This window comes from Dendrobates tinctorius, unplaced genomic scaffold (genome assembly GCF_039654945.1).
Source record: "Dendrobates tinctorius isolate UK_male_01 unplaced genomic scaffold, ASM3965494v1 ptg000202l, whole genome shotgun sequence".
Classification (NCBI taxonomy): domain Eukaryota; kingdom Metazoa; phylum Chordata; class Amphibia; order Anura; family Dendrobatidae; genus Dendrobates; species Dendrobates tinctorius.
In genome coordinates, this window is record NW_027361869.1 from 984,205 (window position 1) to 1,001,763 (window position 17,559).

The 17,559-nt window shown below is 46.0% G+C and overlaps 1 protein-coding gene across 9 annotated transcripts in view; it reads left to right on the forward strand.

Moving 5' to 3' along the window:
• Positions 1–17,559, forward strand: part of GLIS2 (GLIS family zinc finger 2) — a 60,338-nt gene that overhangs the window by 17,439 nt on the left and 25,340 nt on the right. For 3 of the 9 annotated variants that reach the window (XM_073553534.1, XM_073553532.1, XM_073553537.1), the window contains one exon: positions 7,728–7,772. The exons of 4 other annotated variants lie outside the window; for them this stretch is intronic. The gene's annotated coding sequence lies outside the window, so the exon portion shown is untranslated. Of the gene's footprint in view, positions 1–6,648; positions 7,773–17,559 lie in introns of those variants that run through there. 2 more of the 9 variants (XM_073553533.1, XM_073553531.1) reach the window with 1 other exon arrangement.

Sequence of the window (17,559 nt, forward strand, 5' to 3'; positions counted from 1 at the left end):
ACGTGCAGTCGGTCGCAGGTCACAATGCGACACCACAGGGAATTATTAGATGCGATGTCGCAAAGCGGCACCATGATCCCAGTATCGCCATGTAATCATCTCATATCTGTACTTACAGTCTCTGTGCTCTTCTCGGACCACAGAGCTGGCATTCTTCACGGAAGCAGAAGAAAGTCACTAAATTGTCAGAAAGAAAGCAAAATGGGTTACTTGGGACACATAGACCTGGACTTTTACCCTCTTGCTGCTTTCTATGAGAAATACACCCTAGCATGAAAAATAAAACCCAAATGTCCCATTGGGTCATATATTTCTAGCAACCATCAGAAATGGAGCTGAAATTGGAGCATGCGCTCCACCATGTTTATAGGCACCTGAAATATTACATTAAGTGATGGGAGGTTTGGTCATGTACATAAAGAAATCCTCTTTTTGCTGGATGTTGCCAGTAGAGGGAGTATTTCTTTATACAGAAAAGCATAGACCTATATAATGCGATGGTTTTCATACCTGATCAGGTTCACAATGATGGCACATTCACATGTACTGATTTTCCGCTGATAAATCCGCAAGTGTTACGTGTGGATTTGGCTGTGGATGGATGAGATTTGGTAACCAGTGTTGCTGCTATTGTATTTTTCTGTATCAAATTTGGATGGATAATGTCCAGAGAATCCGCCATGTCTAAGCTTTCTGAACCCTCGGTAGCACTTCACACAAGAAAATATTTGCCGAGGATTTTGTTGCAATATACGCTTTGAATTTTCAAATGTCGCATGTGTGAAAAAAACCCTTAAAGGGTTATTTCCAAAAACTCAAGTCATCCCCCCATTCTTTCTCCAGCGATCCTGAGAACTGGGCTTTGGGATCCCGAGAAAGGAACTCTGCAACCCTGTGCTACGTGTGAATTCATTCATTGTCTATGGTACTGCTGTGTTCAGCATTTGGCTCTTTCCTTCAGTCCCGTAGACAATGAATGGGACAAAGGCCGAGCATGCACACCTCCTCTTTACTCAGGACTAGTCTCTTTTTTTTCAGGATCACTGACTCACAGCAATCAGCAAGTTATCCCCTAAACTTATGAACAGAAAATAAGTTGATTATTTGGGAATAGGCCTTTAGAAATATCAGCAGATAGAAACAGAAGGTGGACGGCACTCCCGGGACTTTTGTACCAGTCCGCAGAGGTGATAATTATTTTTATGGTTTGCCATTATATAACGGCCAAGGAACAATTTATTTTTGAGATTTTGAAAATGCAAATACTGATGCAAAATAATCACGTAATGAAAAGTCTACTGCTTACTTCTAGGTACTGTATTCACTGTGATTGATTTATAACGTGACATGTTTATATACAGCATGTGTGTGTTATTTGCACATATTTACAGTGCGCCTGTGATAAGTGTATTTGTATATATTGTTTAGTTGCGTGAGATCAGTTTACACAACGCTCTTTTTTTTTTTTACTTTTTACAAACAGTTTTTGGGGTTTTGTATTAGATCATGCAGAGATAGATTAGGGATTAGTCACACTGACTATGTACATCAGAGAGACACTGTAAGGACAAAAGTATGTGCCCCCTCCACATTACACCTCCAGGAGCTTTTCTGACCTTCCATCCTACATCCATAGACATTAAAATGGAGTCGGCCCCTCTGCAGATATAACGGCTCCCTCTATTCTGGGAAGGATTTTGGAGGCGTCTGTGGGAATTTTTGCCCCTTCATCGAGAAGAGCATTTATGAAGTCAGATACTGATGATGGGGAGAGGCCGAGCTCATTATCTCTGATATACTCCATCCCAAAGGTGTTGAATGGGGTTGAGGTCCATACTTTGTGTCATGTTCTTCCACCAAACTCGTCCAACCATGTTTTTATTGGCCTTGTGCACTGGACACAGTCTTGGGGAAGAGAAATGGGTCTTCACCAGTGTTCCCCCAAAGCTGTAAACTACAATGTCTTGTCGTCAATCATTAAGATTTCCCATCAAAGAAACTAAGGAGCCAAGGCCAACCCCTGATAACATCCCATAGTATTATCCTCCTCTGCCATCTGTACAGAGGGCACAAAGCTGTCACGGGGTAACATCCTCCTGGAATCGCCAAACCCTGACTATTCCATCAGACATCAGATAGAGAAGTGTGATCTGTCACTGCGCAGAGCACATCTCCTCCAGAGTCCAGTGGTAGTGGCTTTACACCACTCCATCCGACGCTCGGCATTGTGCTTGGTGATGTACGGCTGCATGCAGCTGATGGGCCATGAAGCTCCTGATGGGGCGCAGTGTTTGTGCTGATGGTAATACTAGAGGAGGTCTGGACTCTGCAGTTATGGGGTCAGCAGAGTGATGGTGACTTTTCTGTCCTCTGCTCCTCAGCTTTCGGCCCCCCGCTCTGTGACATTACAGGGTCTCCGCTTCGTAGCGGAGTTGCTGCGGTTCCTTCCGCTTCTCAATAATGTCACTCACAGTCGATGGGGAAGATTTAGGAGGGAAGAAATGTCATGAGGGACTTGTTACCCCGGTGGTGGAATTCAATGATTAAGACGTATGTCTCAATACTCTTCCCCATATAATGTCTACATCTGGAAGATTTCCTATGTGTATGCACACAGTGGCAGGAATCACCCATAAACATATATTAAATGTCCAGGAAGGATGGGAAATCTTGAAAAATGAAATTCTCAAAGCACAATTGTTAACAATTCCGAAAAGAGGGAAGAATAGGAAGCATTTAAGGAAACCAGGATGGATGAACACAGAACTTAAGCACATGCTAAAAAGGAAGAAAGAAATGTTTATAAAATGGAAAGGGGGAGGCATATCTAAAGAAGAATATAATGCTGTCTGCAGAACCTGCAGGGCACAAATCAGATTAACTAAAGCTGACAATGAATTGAGGCTTGCAAGAGACGTCAAAAACAATAATAAAGGATTTTGGGGATATGGCAAAAGTAAAAGAAAAGTCAAAGATGCTATAGGATTTTTACAGGATGAAAATGTTGAAATGGTAAGACAGGATGTTGAGAAGGCCGAACTATTAAATTCATATTTTGCATCTGTTTTCTCTCAGAAAGGAAATGTAACATCAACTGTTCTTCACTGTCCTATTAAGGGAATAGAAGAATCCAGGATATCTATAAACAGAAAGATAGTGAGGAAACACTTAGCTAACCTAAATGAATTCAAGTCTCCAGGTCCAGATGAAATACACCCCAGAGTACTGAAAGAGATAGCAGAAGAAATTTTTGAACCCTTCTCCATAATCTTTGAAAATTCTTGGAGAACAGGAGAAGTCCCAGAAGACTGGAGAAGAGCAAAAGTTGTTCCTATCTTCAAAAAGGGGAAGAAGGTGGACCTAGGCAACTATAAGCCGGGGAGTCTGACTTCTATACCAGGAAAGATCTTTGAACAAATTATTAAACAATATGTATGTCAGTACCTGGATAAGAATGAAGTGATAAAACAGAGTCAGCATGGGTTTGTAACTAATAAGTCATGTCAGACTAACTTAATTTCCTTCTATGACAGAATCACTGATTGGGTGGATCAGGGAAATGGTGTATCTCACACAATCCTTATTGAAAAAATGGCTGGGTATGGAATGGACAAGGCAACTGTTAAGTGGATCCATAACTGGCTTAGTAATCGGACCCAAAGAGTGGTCGTAAATGGCTGCACATCCAGTTGGAAGAATGTTTCAAGTGGGGTACCACAGGGCTCTGTCCTGGGCCCTGTATTGTTCAACATCTTTATCAACGATTTAGATGAAGGAATTGAGGGTAAACTGATTAAATTTGTTGATGACACAAAGCTAGAAGGGATAGCTAATACTAGAGAAGAGAGAGAGAGAGGATTCAAAAATATATAAATAAACTGGAGAAGTGGGCAGCAACTAACAGAATGGTTTTTAACAGGGAAAAATGCAAAGTACTACATCTGGGCAATAAAAATGAAAAAAGCATATACAGAATGGGAGGAATAGGCCTAAGCAACAGCACATGTGAAAAAGACTTGTGTATACTAATAGATCACAGACTGAATATGAGTCAACAGTGTGATGCAGCAGCAAAAAAGGCAAATGCAATTCTAGGATGTATTAACAGAAGCATGCAGTCTAGATCACGTGAAGTCATTATTACCCTCTACTCCTCTTTGGTCAGACCTCATCTGGAATACTGTGTCCAGTTTTGGGCACCACATTTTAAAAAAGACATCAACAATCTGGAGCAAGTTCAGAAAAGAGCGACCAGAATGGTGACCGGTCTGCAAACCCTGTCTTATGAGGAAAGGTTGCAGGATTTGGGAATGTTTAGTTTGCAAAAGAGAAGACTGAGAGGAGACTTAATAGCTGTCTACAAATATCTCAAGAGCTGTCACATTGTAGAAGGATCAACTTTATTCTCATTTGCACAAGGAAAGACTAGAAGCAATGGGATGAAACTGAATGGGAGGAGACACAGATTAGATATCAGAAAAAACTTTTTGACAGTTAGAGTGATCAATGAGTGGAACAGGCTGCCACGAGAGATGGTGAGTTCTCCTTCAATGGAAGTCTTCAAACAGAGGCTGGACAGACATCTGACTGGGATGATTTAGCGAATCCTGCTTTGAGCAGGGGGTTGGACCAGATGGCCCAGGAGGTCCCTTCCAACTCTACGAGTCTATGATTCTACATGCTGTACATTAGGATGAACGACTGTGTACAGAATGAATTGTTCTTATCTTCCGTCAGGTGAATGGGACACTATGGATAATTTTGATGTATACCCTGGGAGATTTTCCCATATATTTGCCAAATGGACACTGCAATCACAATGTGAATACACCCTTAGATAGTTGGTAAAAATATATATTTTTGATAATATAGATAGTTTATAGATTAGATATTATACTCATTAACACGACTCCTGTCCTTGCGCTCAATCAGGTCCAATGGACATTCTAGATGCGAGACCCCAAATAGCGATCCCCCTCTACAAGCCAGAACAGGGGGATTCTCTCTACTAATGGGGGGACTGAAACCCTCTTTGCTTTACCTTAATGGCTGCACATATCAGTGTTTGCCATCTATTACCACAGTTGTAGCCATTAATTTTGAGACTGACACAAAGTTTGCTGCTTCATTGTTTTTGTTTCTATGAAGTACAATTATCAGCAGTTCATAAGTTTTTACAAACTTTTATTGACAAATACATGAAGTTTATGCAAAGACTCAATATTTTCAGTGTTGAGGCTTCTTATTTAAAAATTCTACCCTTCGCCCTGGCCGCTAAATATCAGCTTCTGGGACCAATCCTGACTTATAACGCCTATTCTTACCCAATTAGTGCTTGGAGTTTAGTACAATTTCTGTGTTATTCTTTTCTTTTTCTTGTCTACCCTCTTTTTGAGGACTAACCACAGGTTCTCCATCTGAGAATTTTTCTGGGCCATAGAAACATCCGACTAAAAGATCGAAGAACATCAAAGCAGCAAACTTTGGTGAAAACCAAAATTTGGGTCATTTTCAAAACTTTTGGTCACGACTGTACAATACCTGGAAGGGCTACGGATTCTCCCACCAAAATCAGCCGATTTCCCCCCAGGTGATGCCTTCTTTTGTCTGATTTTCTGATCTTAGAATACGACTTTTTAGTTTACACTAAAATCGAAAAAACTTTTTTTTTTCTATTTTCTACAGTGAGATGCGATGACTTGAAGTTCCAGGCCCAAAATTTGACGACAAATTGTGATGAAACCCCAGGCCTTCAGCTTTTGATATCTTTCAAGTGCACTTGTCTTCTCAGTAGTGGCGGACATACCATTGGTGCAATCTGTGCAGCTGCACAGGGCCCCAAGATTTACGGGGGTCCAAAACCACTGCCAAAGCTGCATAAAGGAGTGCCTTATGATGGACTGCAAAGGGCCCATATACAGTTCTTGCTCAGGGGCCGTCTTCCGCCTGTGTCCGCCCCTGCTTCTCAAATAGGTGGTCTGTTGGACAGAACATGTTATCTAGACCACAATTTTTGTGACATGTTTTTCATATATTATCTCAGCAAAAAAAGGACATCAATATTTACCTGCCCAGGTCTCAGAACTAATGCACTCATAACCTACAAATTCATGGAGGGGGTGATTGCTTAGTATTAAAATGGCACAAAAAAGGCGCCACACAGGTAGGTTGGCACATCAGTATTTTGCGCCTATGTTACCGTCACCTTTATTATATGGATTTGCTGCATCCTAGTTTCTGCGACCAGGGCAGGTAAATACTGTTGCCCTTTTTTGCTGTGTTAATTCTTGAATTTTGGGGGGAATTCTATTTCCTCTTTTTGTGACTTTGCTTTTAATACTTTTCATACATACCCCCCAAAAGAAGACCATTTTTTTCACTGCAATGTTGGGTGATTGGGGGTCAGCCACTCAAAATAACGGTATTGTATAGGGGTGGTCTTCTCAAATAAGAGGGTGACAGTGAATCTATAACAGTGAGGTTGGTCTTCTCAACGAGACGATATTTAGGGGGGGTTTTACTGTATCTCGGTGCGCAGACTTTGTGTCATCCCTGCGTTATTGTCTACCCATGTCCTCTATGGACAGGATACATACAATCCTTCCACCGAGAGCACAATGACCAATCGGAACAATTGTATCCCTCCAGATCGATCTTCTGGGATCGAATTTAGGCAGTGAGGGGGTCTCGATAATCTTACAGGACCCCCTTTAAAGTTGAAGAGCATTGGTGATGGTGGGTGCGGTGGGAGCCCCCATATACCGGTTGCGTGTGACATGTAGGGTCTTATGTGTGCAGGGGTGGAGTTGTGTATGTGTGGTATTTGTGTAGGGGTGAGAATCTGGCTCTCAGAGATCCCTTATATTATTGAGAGCCACTCCTTTCCCCTGTGTACTGGGAGAGAAGGGGAGAGAGGGCTCTGCAGCAGGCGCCTGTCCCCCTCCTATGGGCAGAGACTAGGAGGGAGAGAGAGCTGGGAAGGGAGGGGGTGTTGAATGGCGATGCCCCCTCCTCTCTCCTGCAGCCCCTGTCTGGCTGGCCTGCACATGCGTAATAAGGCACAGCCCTGGAGTAGAACTCATGTTGGAGGGTCATTCTCAGACAGTTCTGCAGGGCTGCAATAAATCACCCTGCACATTCCCACCCCTCCCTCCCTCTGTCTGTCTCCCTCCCTCTCTCCCTCTCACTCTCTCTCTCCTTCCTTCCTTCCTCCCATCAGCTTGCCACCTCTCACTTTGCAGCCTCTTCTCCCTTGCTTTCCTTAACCCAGGACCCCCCTCCTTCTTCCCCTTTTGCCCCCCAAATTCTCACCCTTTTAAAAAAATAATTTTTGGGGGGAATTAATATGCTCCCCCATATCCTAGTCATTCCTTTATCCTGAAGATTAGGGGGATTCGGTGCCAGATAATAGAAGAAAAAAAAGAAAAAAGACGCTTTCTCTTTATTTCCAACCACCCCAACTGGCAACCCCCAACTCCGCTAATATGACTCCTGGATCCCTCTACAGATCATCGATGCACCTCTATTGGATCTAGAAAGAGAAGACTCAAGAAAGCCTCCTCCAGACAGGGGATCCAGACTGTGGGGTTTTTTTCACATTGGGAGGAAAATATATAGAATTTTTTTTTTTTCATAAAATCAAATATATCAGGACAAGGAGATAGGGATTTTTTAATATATATTTTTCTTTCTTTTTTTTTTTTTTATCTTTATTCTTGGCACCAAAGAAGACGGGGACCCTCTTATCCTACAGACATTGCAACCTGCAAAAGGTGAGAATGGGAGCGCTGGGGGCACTTAGGGGGGGATGGGGTAGACCGATCGGATTATAGAAGACCATCATACGGTTTACGATGCAGATTGATAGAATTATTGGATACATTTTGGGGTCTTTATGTTTGAGACTATTCTGAAAAGTGTCAATATATTAACAATTGGTATAATATGATGGGTCAATATTTAGGGGGCACCTGTGACATTAAAATACTAAGGGGGTAGGTAGTCTGTCCCATCATTATACTAGGGGATGGGGGGGGCAAGTCCATGGGATTTAATATATGTACCCCCCCCCCCACACACACACACTAGTGGAAGTGTGATGGTGTTACTGCCAGGTTGCTGCCATGTCATATGTCACAAAACGGAAGCTGTCAGTCACAACGCATTACCAAAATAGCCCAAACCCAGTAGATGCCCCCCCAGCAATATATCCAATAGCTCAATGCATATTTCTCCATATTGCAAACGACCAATCGAATCTTGGACGACGCGGCGCAAAGATTATCGCACAAAACCACAGATATTCTATACGTTTCCGTTGGTGGAAGAGAATTTACAATTTTGGGAAATCCAACATTTTCAAACGTTCGAAGAATTCTTCTTTCGGAACTCTCGTCTTTGGACATTAATGAACGGCTTTAGCCATTATTGACATATCCCCCCGTCCTTGTCTGTAGGTTGGATGAGGTGACATATTGTTAAAGGAGGCAACGGATGAGAATTTCGGGGCCAAGCGCTATCTGCGATGTGGGGGTATAAATTAATGCACATGTGTGAGACAGAATTATGGAAATCAGTGGTCTTTGTATTAGGAGCATGGATTCTAGCAGAGAATATGCACTGTTGGGTTTCCAGAAGCAAGAAACATAGAAATCCTGACACCAATGACACAAAACTACTTATAATATGGGGATCAGCATCTCCAGAATCTAATTAACCCTTTGTCACCTGCCTGCGTGAAGATCGTCACCATTATAAATAATGGGGAGGAGGGAATAGAGAGTGTTATGTCAGGAGGGGAATCTACCCTGATATGGGACTGTATTATGGAGAGGGAAGATTGCTGATGGCTGTGTATTAGGAGGAGGACAGGGCCGTATCCTGATATCTGAGTATTAGGAGGAGGACGGGGCCGTGTCCTGATGGCTGTGTATTAGGAGGAGGACGGGGCCGTATCCTGATGGCTGTGTATTAGGAGGAGGACGGGGCCGTGTCCTGATGTCTGTGTATTAGGAGGAGGACGGGGCTGTGTCCTGATGGCTGTGTATTAGGAGGAAGACATGGCTGTGACCTGATGTCTTGTATTAAGAGGAGGACAGGTCTGTGTCTTGATGGCTGTGTATTAGGAGGAGGACGGGGCCCTGTCCTGATGGCTGTGTATTAGGAGGACGGGGCTGTGTCCTGAAGGCTGTGTATTAGGAGGAGGACGGGGCTGTGTCCTGATGCCTGTGTATTGGGAGGAGGACAGGGCCATGTCCTAATGACTGCGTATTAGGAGGAGGACAGGGCTGTGTGTTCGGAAGAGGACAGGGCTGTATCCTCATGGCTGTGTATTAGGAGGAGGACGGGGCCGTGTCCTGATGGCTGTGTATTAGGAGGAGGACGGGGCCATGTCCTGATGGCTGTGTATTAGGAGGAGGACGGGGCCGTGTCCTGATGGCTGCGCATTAGGAGGAGGACGGGGCCGTGTCCTGATGGCTGCGCTTTAGGAGGAGGACGGGGCCGTGTCCTGATGGCTGTGTATTAGGAGGAGGACGGGGCCGTGTCCTGATGGCTGTGTATTAGGAAGAGGACAGGGCTGTATCCTGATGGCTGTGTTTTAGGAGGAGGACGGGGACGTGTCCTGATGGCTGTGTATTAGGAGGAGGACGGTGCCATGTCCTGATGGCTGTGTATTAGGAGGATGGGGCTGTGTCCTGATGGCTGTGTATTAGGAGGAGGACGGGTCTGTGTCCTGATGCCTGTGTATTAGGAGGACGGGGCCGTGTCCTAATGGCTGTGTATTAGGAGGAGGACGGGGCCGTGTCCTGATGGCTGTGTATTAGGAGGAGGACGGGGCCGTGTCCTGATGGCTGTGTATTAGGAGGAGGACGGGGCCGTGTCCTGATGGCTGTGTATTAGGAGGAGGACGGGGCCGTGTCCTGATGGCTGTGTATTAGGAGGAGGACGGGGCCGTGTCCTGATGGCTGTGTATTAGGAGGAGGACGGGGCCGTGTCCTGATGGCTGTGTATTAGGAGGAGGACGGGGCCGTGTCCTGATGGCTGTGTATTAGGAGGAGGACGGTGCCGTGTCCTGATGGCTGTGTATTAGGAGGAGGACGGGGCTGTGTCCTGATGGCTGTGTATTAGGAGGAGGACGGGGCTTTGTCCTGATGTCTGTATTAGGAGGACGGGGCCGTGTCCTGATGGCTGTGTATTAGGAGGAGGACGGGGCTTTGTCCTGATGTCTGTATTAGGAGGACGGGGCCGTGTCCTGATGGCTGTGTATTAGGAGGAGGAAGGGGCTGTGTCCTGATGTCTGTATTAGGAGGAGGACGGGGCCGTGTCCTGATGGCTGTATTAGGAGGAGGAAGGGGCTGTGTCCTGATGGCTGTTTATTAGGAGGACGGGGCTATGTCCTGATATTAGGAAAAAACAAATAATATAGGAATCACTAATCAAAACAGGTGAACATATATTCCCTATAAAAAACTATTTTATTTCATGATATTAAAAAACACCATTTTCCAGTGAAAAAGAATGGCAAATGCCACAATATAGAAAAAAGAGACCTGCACTGAGATGCTGCAAAAACCCTACATTAGGCCTCTCTGATACCTTCCTATCCGTGGAGGTTGGAACCCTAAAGATCACGATTTTTTGGCGCCCCCACTCAACGAGGACTATCCCTCGCTCCCCTATCGGTCCCTGATATCACAGTTATGAAAACAATATCCGATAGTGCAGAGATGAATAGTAAAAATGCCCTAGAGATAATGCAAACAATCTCAGAGAAAATACCCATAAAAACAATTACCACAAAATGACATTCAAAGGTCCACCATGTATCTGCATTGGATTAAATATGCCCTAACAGTGGAGCATACATGGAGAGAAAGATTACAAAAAAAGTGGCCACTTATGTATGGTGTCACCCCGACGCGTTTCCCCGCACCAGCGGTTCATCAGGAGGCATAGAAGATGAATATGATGTCCGTCATGTCAGATATCAAGATACAAAGTGATGGCTGATATCTGTATTAGGAGGATGACGGGGCCATGTCCTGATGTCTGTATTAGGAGGAGGACGGGGCCATGTCCTGATGGCTGTATTAGGAGGAGGACGGGGCCGTGTCCTGATGGCTGTGTATTAGGAGGAGGACGGGGCCGTGTCCTGATGGCTGTGTATTAGGAGGAGGACGGGGCCGTGTCCTAATGGCTGTTTATTACGAGGAGGACGGGGCTATGTCCTGATATCTGTATTAGGAGGAGGACGGGGCCGTGTCCTGATGTCTGTGTATTAGGAGGAGGATGGGGCCGTGTCCTGATGGCTGTGTATTAGGAGGAGGACGGGGCCGTGTCCTGATCCCTGTGTATTAGGAGGAGGACGGGGCCGTGTCCTGATCCCTGTGTATTAGGAGAAGGACGGGGCCGTGTCCTGATCCCTGTGTATTAGGAGGAGGACGGGGCCGTGTCCTGATGGCTGTGTATTAGGAGGAGGACGGGGCCGTGTCCTGATCCCTGTGTATTAGGAGGAGGACGGGGCCGTGTCCTGATCCCTGTGTATTAGGAGAAGGACAGGGCCGTGTCCTGATCCCTGTGTATTAGGAGGAGGACGGGGCCGTGTCCTGATCCCTTTGTATTAGGAGGAGGACGGGGCCGTGTCCTGATCCCTGTGTATTAGGAGGAGGACGGGGCCGTGTCCTGATCCCTGTGTATTAGGAGGAGGACGGGGCCGTGTCCTGATCCCTGTGTATTAGGAGGAGGACAGGGCCGTGTCCTGATCCCTGTGTATTAGGAGGAGGACGGGGCCGTGTCCTGATCCCTGTGTATTAGGAGGAGGACGGGGCCGTGTCCTGATCCCTGTGTATTAGGAGGAGGACGGGGCCGCATCCTGATGTCTGTATATTAGGAAATGAGTTTTCATCTCATGTACTAAAGACCCATCTACTCATTAGGTAAAGGTTGACCAACCCCACAGATTTCAGCAAGATTGTCCATCACTCTTATATACAGATGCCGTCGGGGGGGAGAAGTATTGGGCCTCATCCTTTCATTTTAGGGGAGATGTAATCGACTTTCACTTCTTTCCTGAACGCTCATTTATGGGAAGGCGAGGAAGAGATAGTTGTCGGCCGAATGAACGTTCAAGTCAACAGCTTTCTTATGTGTTTGGCCACGCTTAGTCTCAGTCTGTGACCAAACGGTAACATTAAAGCGTATTCTTATTACCCTATGGAGAGTAAAGTTGCGAGCCGTCTTGTGACCAGAAAGTCTTGCAGTCGTCACCACAGTCACTTGCAACTTATTTTTCCATCGTGAAACTTTAAAGCCATCGTGTGATCTTGATTTCTCCACCGCTCGCAGACCTCCACCTCCCATGGTATCCACATCTGCAATATCTGAAAAGGGCCTTAGCAGGAATGTGCATGTCTGTGCCATGATTCCTGTTCACTGAGGAGGTCAGTGCACACATACCTGCACACGTTACTGGTTGTAGAATTTGTTCACATACACTTGGTTTTTTTTCATGGACCGTGTGTCCACACAAAAAAATCACATTGACAAGTCTACGGGTTTGTGAAAAATCGCAGCTGGCGCTCGGATGGCATCAGGGTGCAGTCTGTGACTAACATTGCAGTGGGTAGGCGAAGCTTTGTATTGTTTACATTGTTGTTTTTCTTTGCATGTGCGAAAATCACAGATGACATGGTAAAAACAGACACAATCAACGATGGAAATCAGATGCAAAACACGGATGGAAATCAGACCGTTTTTTTTTTTTTTGCGTTCAAGAATAATCATTGACGTGTGAATGAGGCCTTAGAATCAATATTGACCTTGTGCAAACCTGTTTTTCGCCATCCTTATGACAGAGAAATGGCTACTCCCAAAGGGATCATTGAGCTCCATGGAATATCCCAGAACCTGGGCAAGATCTTAAAGGGAAGGGGCCAGAATCTGTATCCAATTTCCATTTTCCAAGTTCTCCGAGTTCTGTCTTCCACTTCTTGCATTCTGTGGTCAGTGCTCTGCAGGATGCTTTGTGTGCCGCCATATGTACAGCGCTGTGTGACGGACATATTCCCGCCCATTGCAGCAATGATACCCAGTTTTGCTAGAGCCGTAAGGGTCACATTTGCCTGGTTATACAGAGAGAGGTGACTGTGGACAGCGGACAATATGGAGCACAGGATTTGTGGACAGCGTGTGAATGAGCCCATGAATATAGACGTGGGTGGGTGCACAATCCTGTGTGTGGGATTGGACTGTCCCGAGTCCTGTGTGCTCTGATTGTTGCCGTGTCAGGCCCCGCTGCCTTGTGACCCCGGCACCAGCTTTGTAGATGAGAGTGACCCATTGTATTATAGAGTGAGGTTCTGCATGACCCGGAGCCGAGTGTATGGGGCTCTGTGTATTCTGGAGGTCGCTGTGAGGTTCTCTTGTTTTCTAGAGCCGAGAGAGGTCCTGTGTTTGGAAGTTGGTTATGGGAGGACTGGCATACTTTGCAGGGCTGTAGCTATGCCTCCCCTAGGCCGCCTTATAGCATACACAGGCCCTGTGCTCTCCAGAAGGCCCTTACATTCTGCACCTCGGTGTGTGGGGCCCCTTGTCCCTTGGATGTGGGTGTGTGAGGCCCTGTTTTTATCCACAGGCGGCTCCCTGCCGTACCTCTCAAACACTGATGCACTGGAAAATGGCCTCGCGCGCAGAATATATCCCCGTGCCGCCTGTTTTCGCCGCAGCATTTGCTCCATATAACTTAGCTGTCGCAGTCTATCTACAGCTCCTTAGCCCATCGATAGGGTATGACATAAGGGTGCTTGCACATAGGATTTTTTTCAGGCCGTCAAAAACTCCGTCTACATGGGGTTCAAATGTCCGATAGATGCAGATCTGTTCTCTTGGATCCTCCTGTATCTCGAGCATTGCTTTGCTGAATGAGGATGCTAGGAGCCTTCATAGAAGTTAATGTAGAAAGTTGTACTGCTACTTCTACTCCTAAAAAGCTGAACAAATGTATGATCGGCTTGGCTGAGCATGCATGTGTTCTTGTTAGGAAGAAGGGAGTAAACCTCATTCAAAATGCCTGTGATGTGCCTACAAGCAAAAGTATCTGAGAGTTGAAGTCCAGCAGCCATATCCCTATGTTCCCCCAATATCTGTTGTCTGAAGATTGTCGTGAGGTCTCATAAACATTAGTTGATTGGCACCTATCCTAAGAATATCCCATAAATGGTTAATAGATGCCCTCATCTGGGGCCCACACCGATCTTTAGGCCTGTTCCAACTGGTGCTCAACTAGACTTTATTTCCCCTGTACTTTCCTCTTAATGTGTGGAAACAGACACCTTGCTGCTGTTCCTGGATGTTTATCTAATCTGTGGGTCCGATTAGCTGTTTAACAGTCTAATAACCGCTTCAAATCAGTCATTAAAACATGCATATTGGCAACCATGCGCGTGAGTTTCTAAGGCTGGCGTGTAACGTCACAGACTGGACAGTAAGGACCAAAAACACCAACGCGTTTTGTAAAAGTGTCCTTCATCAGGTTTGGGTTCTTCATTATTCTCGGTCACGTTTTCTAGGGTCTTACGTTTTTTTCTAAGGCTGGCTGGTGACATCGCAAACTGATCTGTAAGGGCCAAAAATACCAACACGTTTCGAAAAAGTGACCTTCATCGGGGTTCGACTCTTCATTATACTCAGTCACCTGTTATAGTGATTCAATCTTCCCACAGGAGGCAGCACATGAAAGGATCACACAGAAGCTCCACATAGTGATTGTGTGTCACAATCCATTTTTTGATTCTTGGCAGCTCTGATTCCACTATGATTTAAATGTAACTTTTTTCCTTTCAGACCAGCAGAGGTTAAAGTCAGTTTCCCCTGCTTGCAGCTTGCTGAAACTGCAGTTGCTAGGTCAGCTGATGTGGGTGGTGACCACTCCCACCATCCTTTAAATGGTCACCTGATGCATCAGCTGACTTTTAGGTGACAGAGCAATCTATATTGACCAAGCCTGGCTTAAGGAGCTCTCTGGTTGCTGTGGTGTATCAGCTGGCTTTGTGGAGTTCGTGGTCTGGGTGCCTTTCTTCTGCTGTGTGGTACTTTGCAGCAGAGAAGGCTATTAAGCTAAGTTTGGTATTTTTTTTTTCATCGTCTGTCTCATGTTTGTCACTATCCCCTGTGTTGTTCCATCTGCGGTGGTGATGCTAGCGCCCTTGCCAGCCAGTGCACTAGCCAGGGCAGTGCTAGGTGACAGCGAGCTATGAGGTTCCGGATGGCAGTGGGGGGGAAAGACCCACTTAGGGAGTTAGGGGAGTGCAGGGTCAAGCTCAGGTTTGAGCAGGAGGTGTCCATCCCTCATTTCCCTATCAGTAGGGCCTTCCTCTCCCCATTTCCATCCCGTTGTGTGTGTGTGTGTCGTGCCGTCCGCTGATCTACCCCCTGTTGGGTCGCTATATATCGTGACATTATCACAGACCCATACTTTTTTCCTGTGTACCGATGGCTCAAGCACAGGTTTTCGTCCAGCTGATCCAGAGCCTCTCTGATGAGGTTAAGGAGCTGCGGTGTCAGGTGGAGCAGCAGTTTTAGCAGGTTTCGGGGTTCTGGGTCTCGGCTCATGTGCAGGCCCAAACGGAACACAAGATATCTCTCCATGACAGTTTCTCTGGAGGGAGAGATACATTTTTGGTTTTTAAGGAGGCCTGTAAGTTATATTTCAGGCTCCGCCTTCGTTCTTCAGGGAGTGAGGAACAGCATGTGGCGATTATTGTCTGTGGCTATTACTGTCATTCTCAAGGGTGATCCCCAATCCTGGGCCTTGTCCCTGCCGACTGATTCACCATCTTTGCGGTCGGTGGATGAGTTTTTGTGGCATTGGCGCTTGTGTATGGGAATCCTGATGGCGTTTCCCTGGCTGAGTCTAGACTCCATAAGATCAAGTAAGGGGGCCGGCCGGCCGAGGACTACTTCTCAGAGTTTAGGAGATGGATCACTGACACAGTGGAACGATCCTGCTCGTAGGAGTCATTTCTGTCAGGGTCTGTCCGCTAGGGTACAGGATACTCTTGTGCAGTATGCTACTCCTGGGTCGTTGGAGGCCGTCATGGCTCTTGCTATCCGGGTGGATAGACGGCTCAGGGAGAGACTTACATCAAATCTACCCTCTGTGGTTCTTTCTAGGGAGGAGGGCACACTGGTGCAGACGGACGAAGCCATGCAGTTGGGAGGAGTCTCTTCTCAGACTAAGTTGTTGAAGTGGTGGTTGGCGGAGTTACTGAGACTATACCTGTGCTTGTGGATAGTGGAGCTGGAGTCAACTTGGTGGATTCTCGCTTTGTCCAGACCCATGGTCTGATGGGTAGGACGCTTGTGAGACCCATTAGCATTCAGGCAATTGACTCTGTTTCTCTCAGCCGGGGAGGGTGACCCAAGTCGTAGATAATATTAACCTGCATATAGTGGCTCTTCATGAGGAGTCCCTGTAGTGCTACATCTTGGAGGGTATGCTAACTCCAATCGTTTTAACCTTCCTTGGGTGAAGAAACACAACCCGGTCATAAATTGGCGTTCCAGGAAAGTAGTCAGTTGGGACCAGTCATGTAAGGACTGCTGCCTGAGAGCTTCTGTCTCTGCCGTCCTTCTTAAACCTACCCCTTCTTCTCCGTTGGAGGCAGCTAAGGAGCTACCTGGAAGTAGGGCCATATCGGGTATCAACCATTCTCAGCCCAGGGACTTTCCAGCTGTAGTTATCCCCAGTAATGTACGTACATAACATATTCCACAGGTCGGCGCTCTGTAGATTTGGTCTGCCACTGGAGCCTACGTTATTGCCTTCTCCATTGGGCTGCATTTGCAGTAAACCTGAGGATCAGGTGACTGCAGAGGTGAATCTTTGTGGAACAAGGCGTCCTCACCATATGTCGTTTATAAATGCCGATTGAACACTGTTCCTGGTAGCGTATGGCTTCAGGGGTGCGGTTTACAGAACAAGAAGAACAGAGCTATTAAATTTATATATTTCATCCAGAAAGATAAGCAGAGTTTATAAAAAAAAATGGAACAAATAATACGATGTAAACAATTACACAAAATAAAAAGGAAAAGCAAAAGAGAATAACTAAACCTGATGTCATGGAACTCATTATTAGCTCTAAGTTACGCCTACATACCTTCCCTTGATGGGCTCATGTGGGAGCTGATTGTGGGATGTGTACAGCCCTTCAGAATTTTATGAGAGTCTCAACTTATAGAACACCTTCGCCCCTGAAGGTCCCATGCGGGAGGTCTTGTTGTCATGATCATTATCACGATTTCACCATTACATAGATATGGCATAGATAGCACTATGCATTGAACTTTTATTAAGTTGGAGGGGTTCTAGTGGCCCTACGGTGATGTGAGTGAATGCGTTCTATTCATCCCTTTGCTATGATGCCGAAAATGCATCTCCCATAAATTTCGGATCTATGCAAACCCCATATTCCTACCTGCCCCCCCGGTGACGAGTTGACTATCTGCAAATGTTCAGTTTTCTTTCATCATAGGAAGTTCTTCCTTGGGAAACCACAC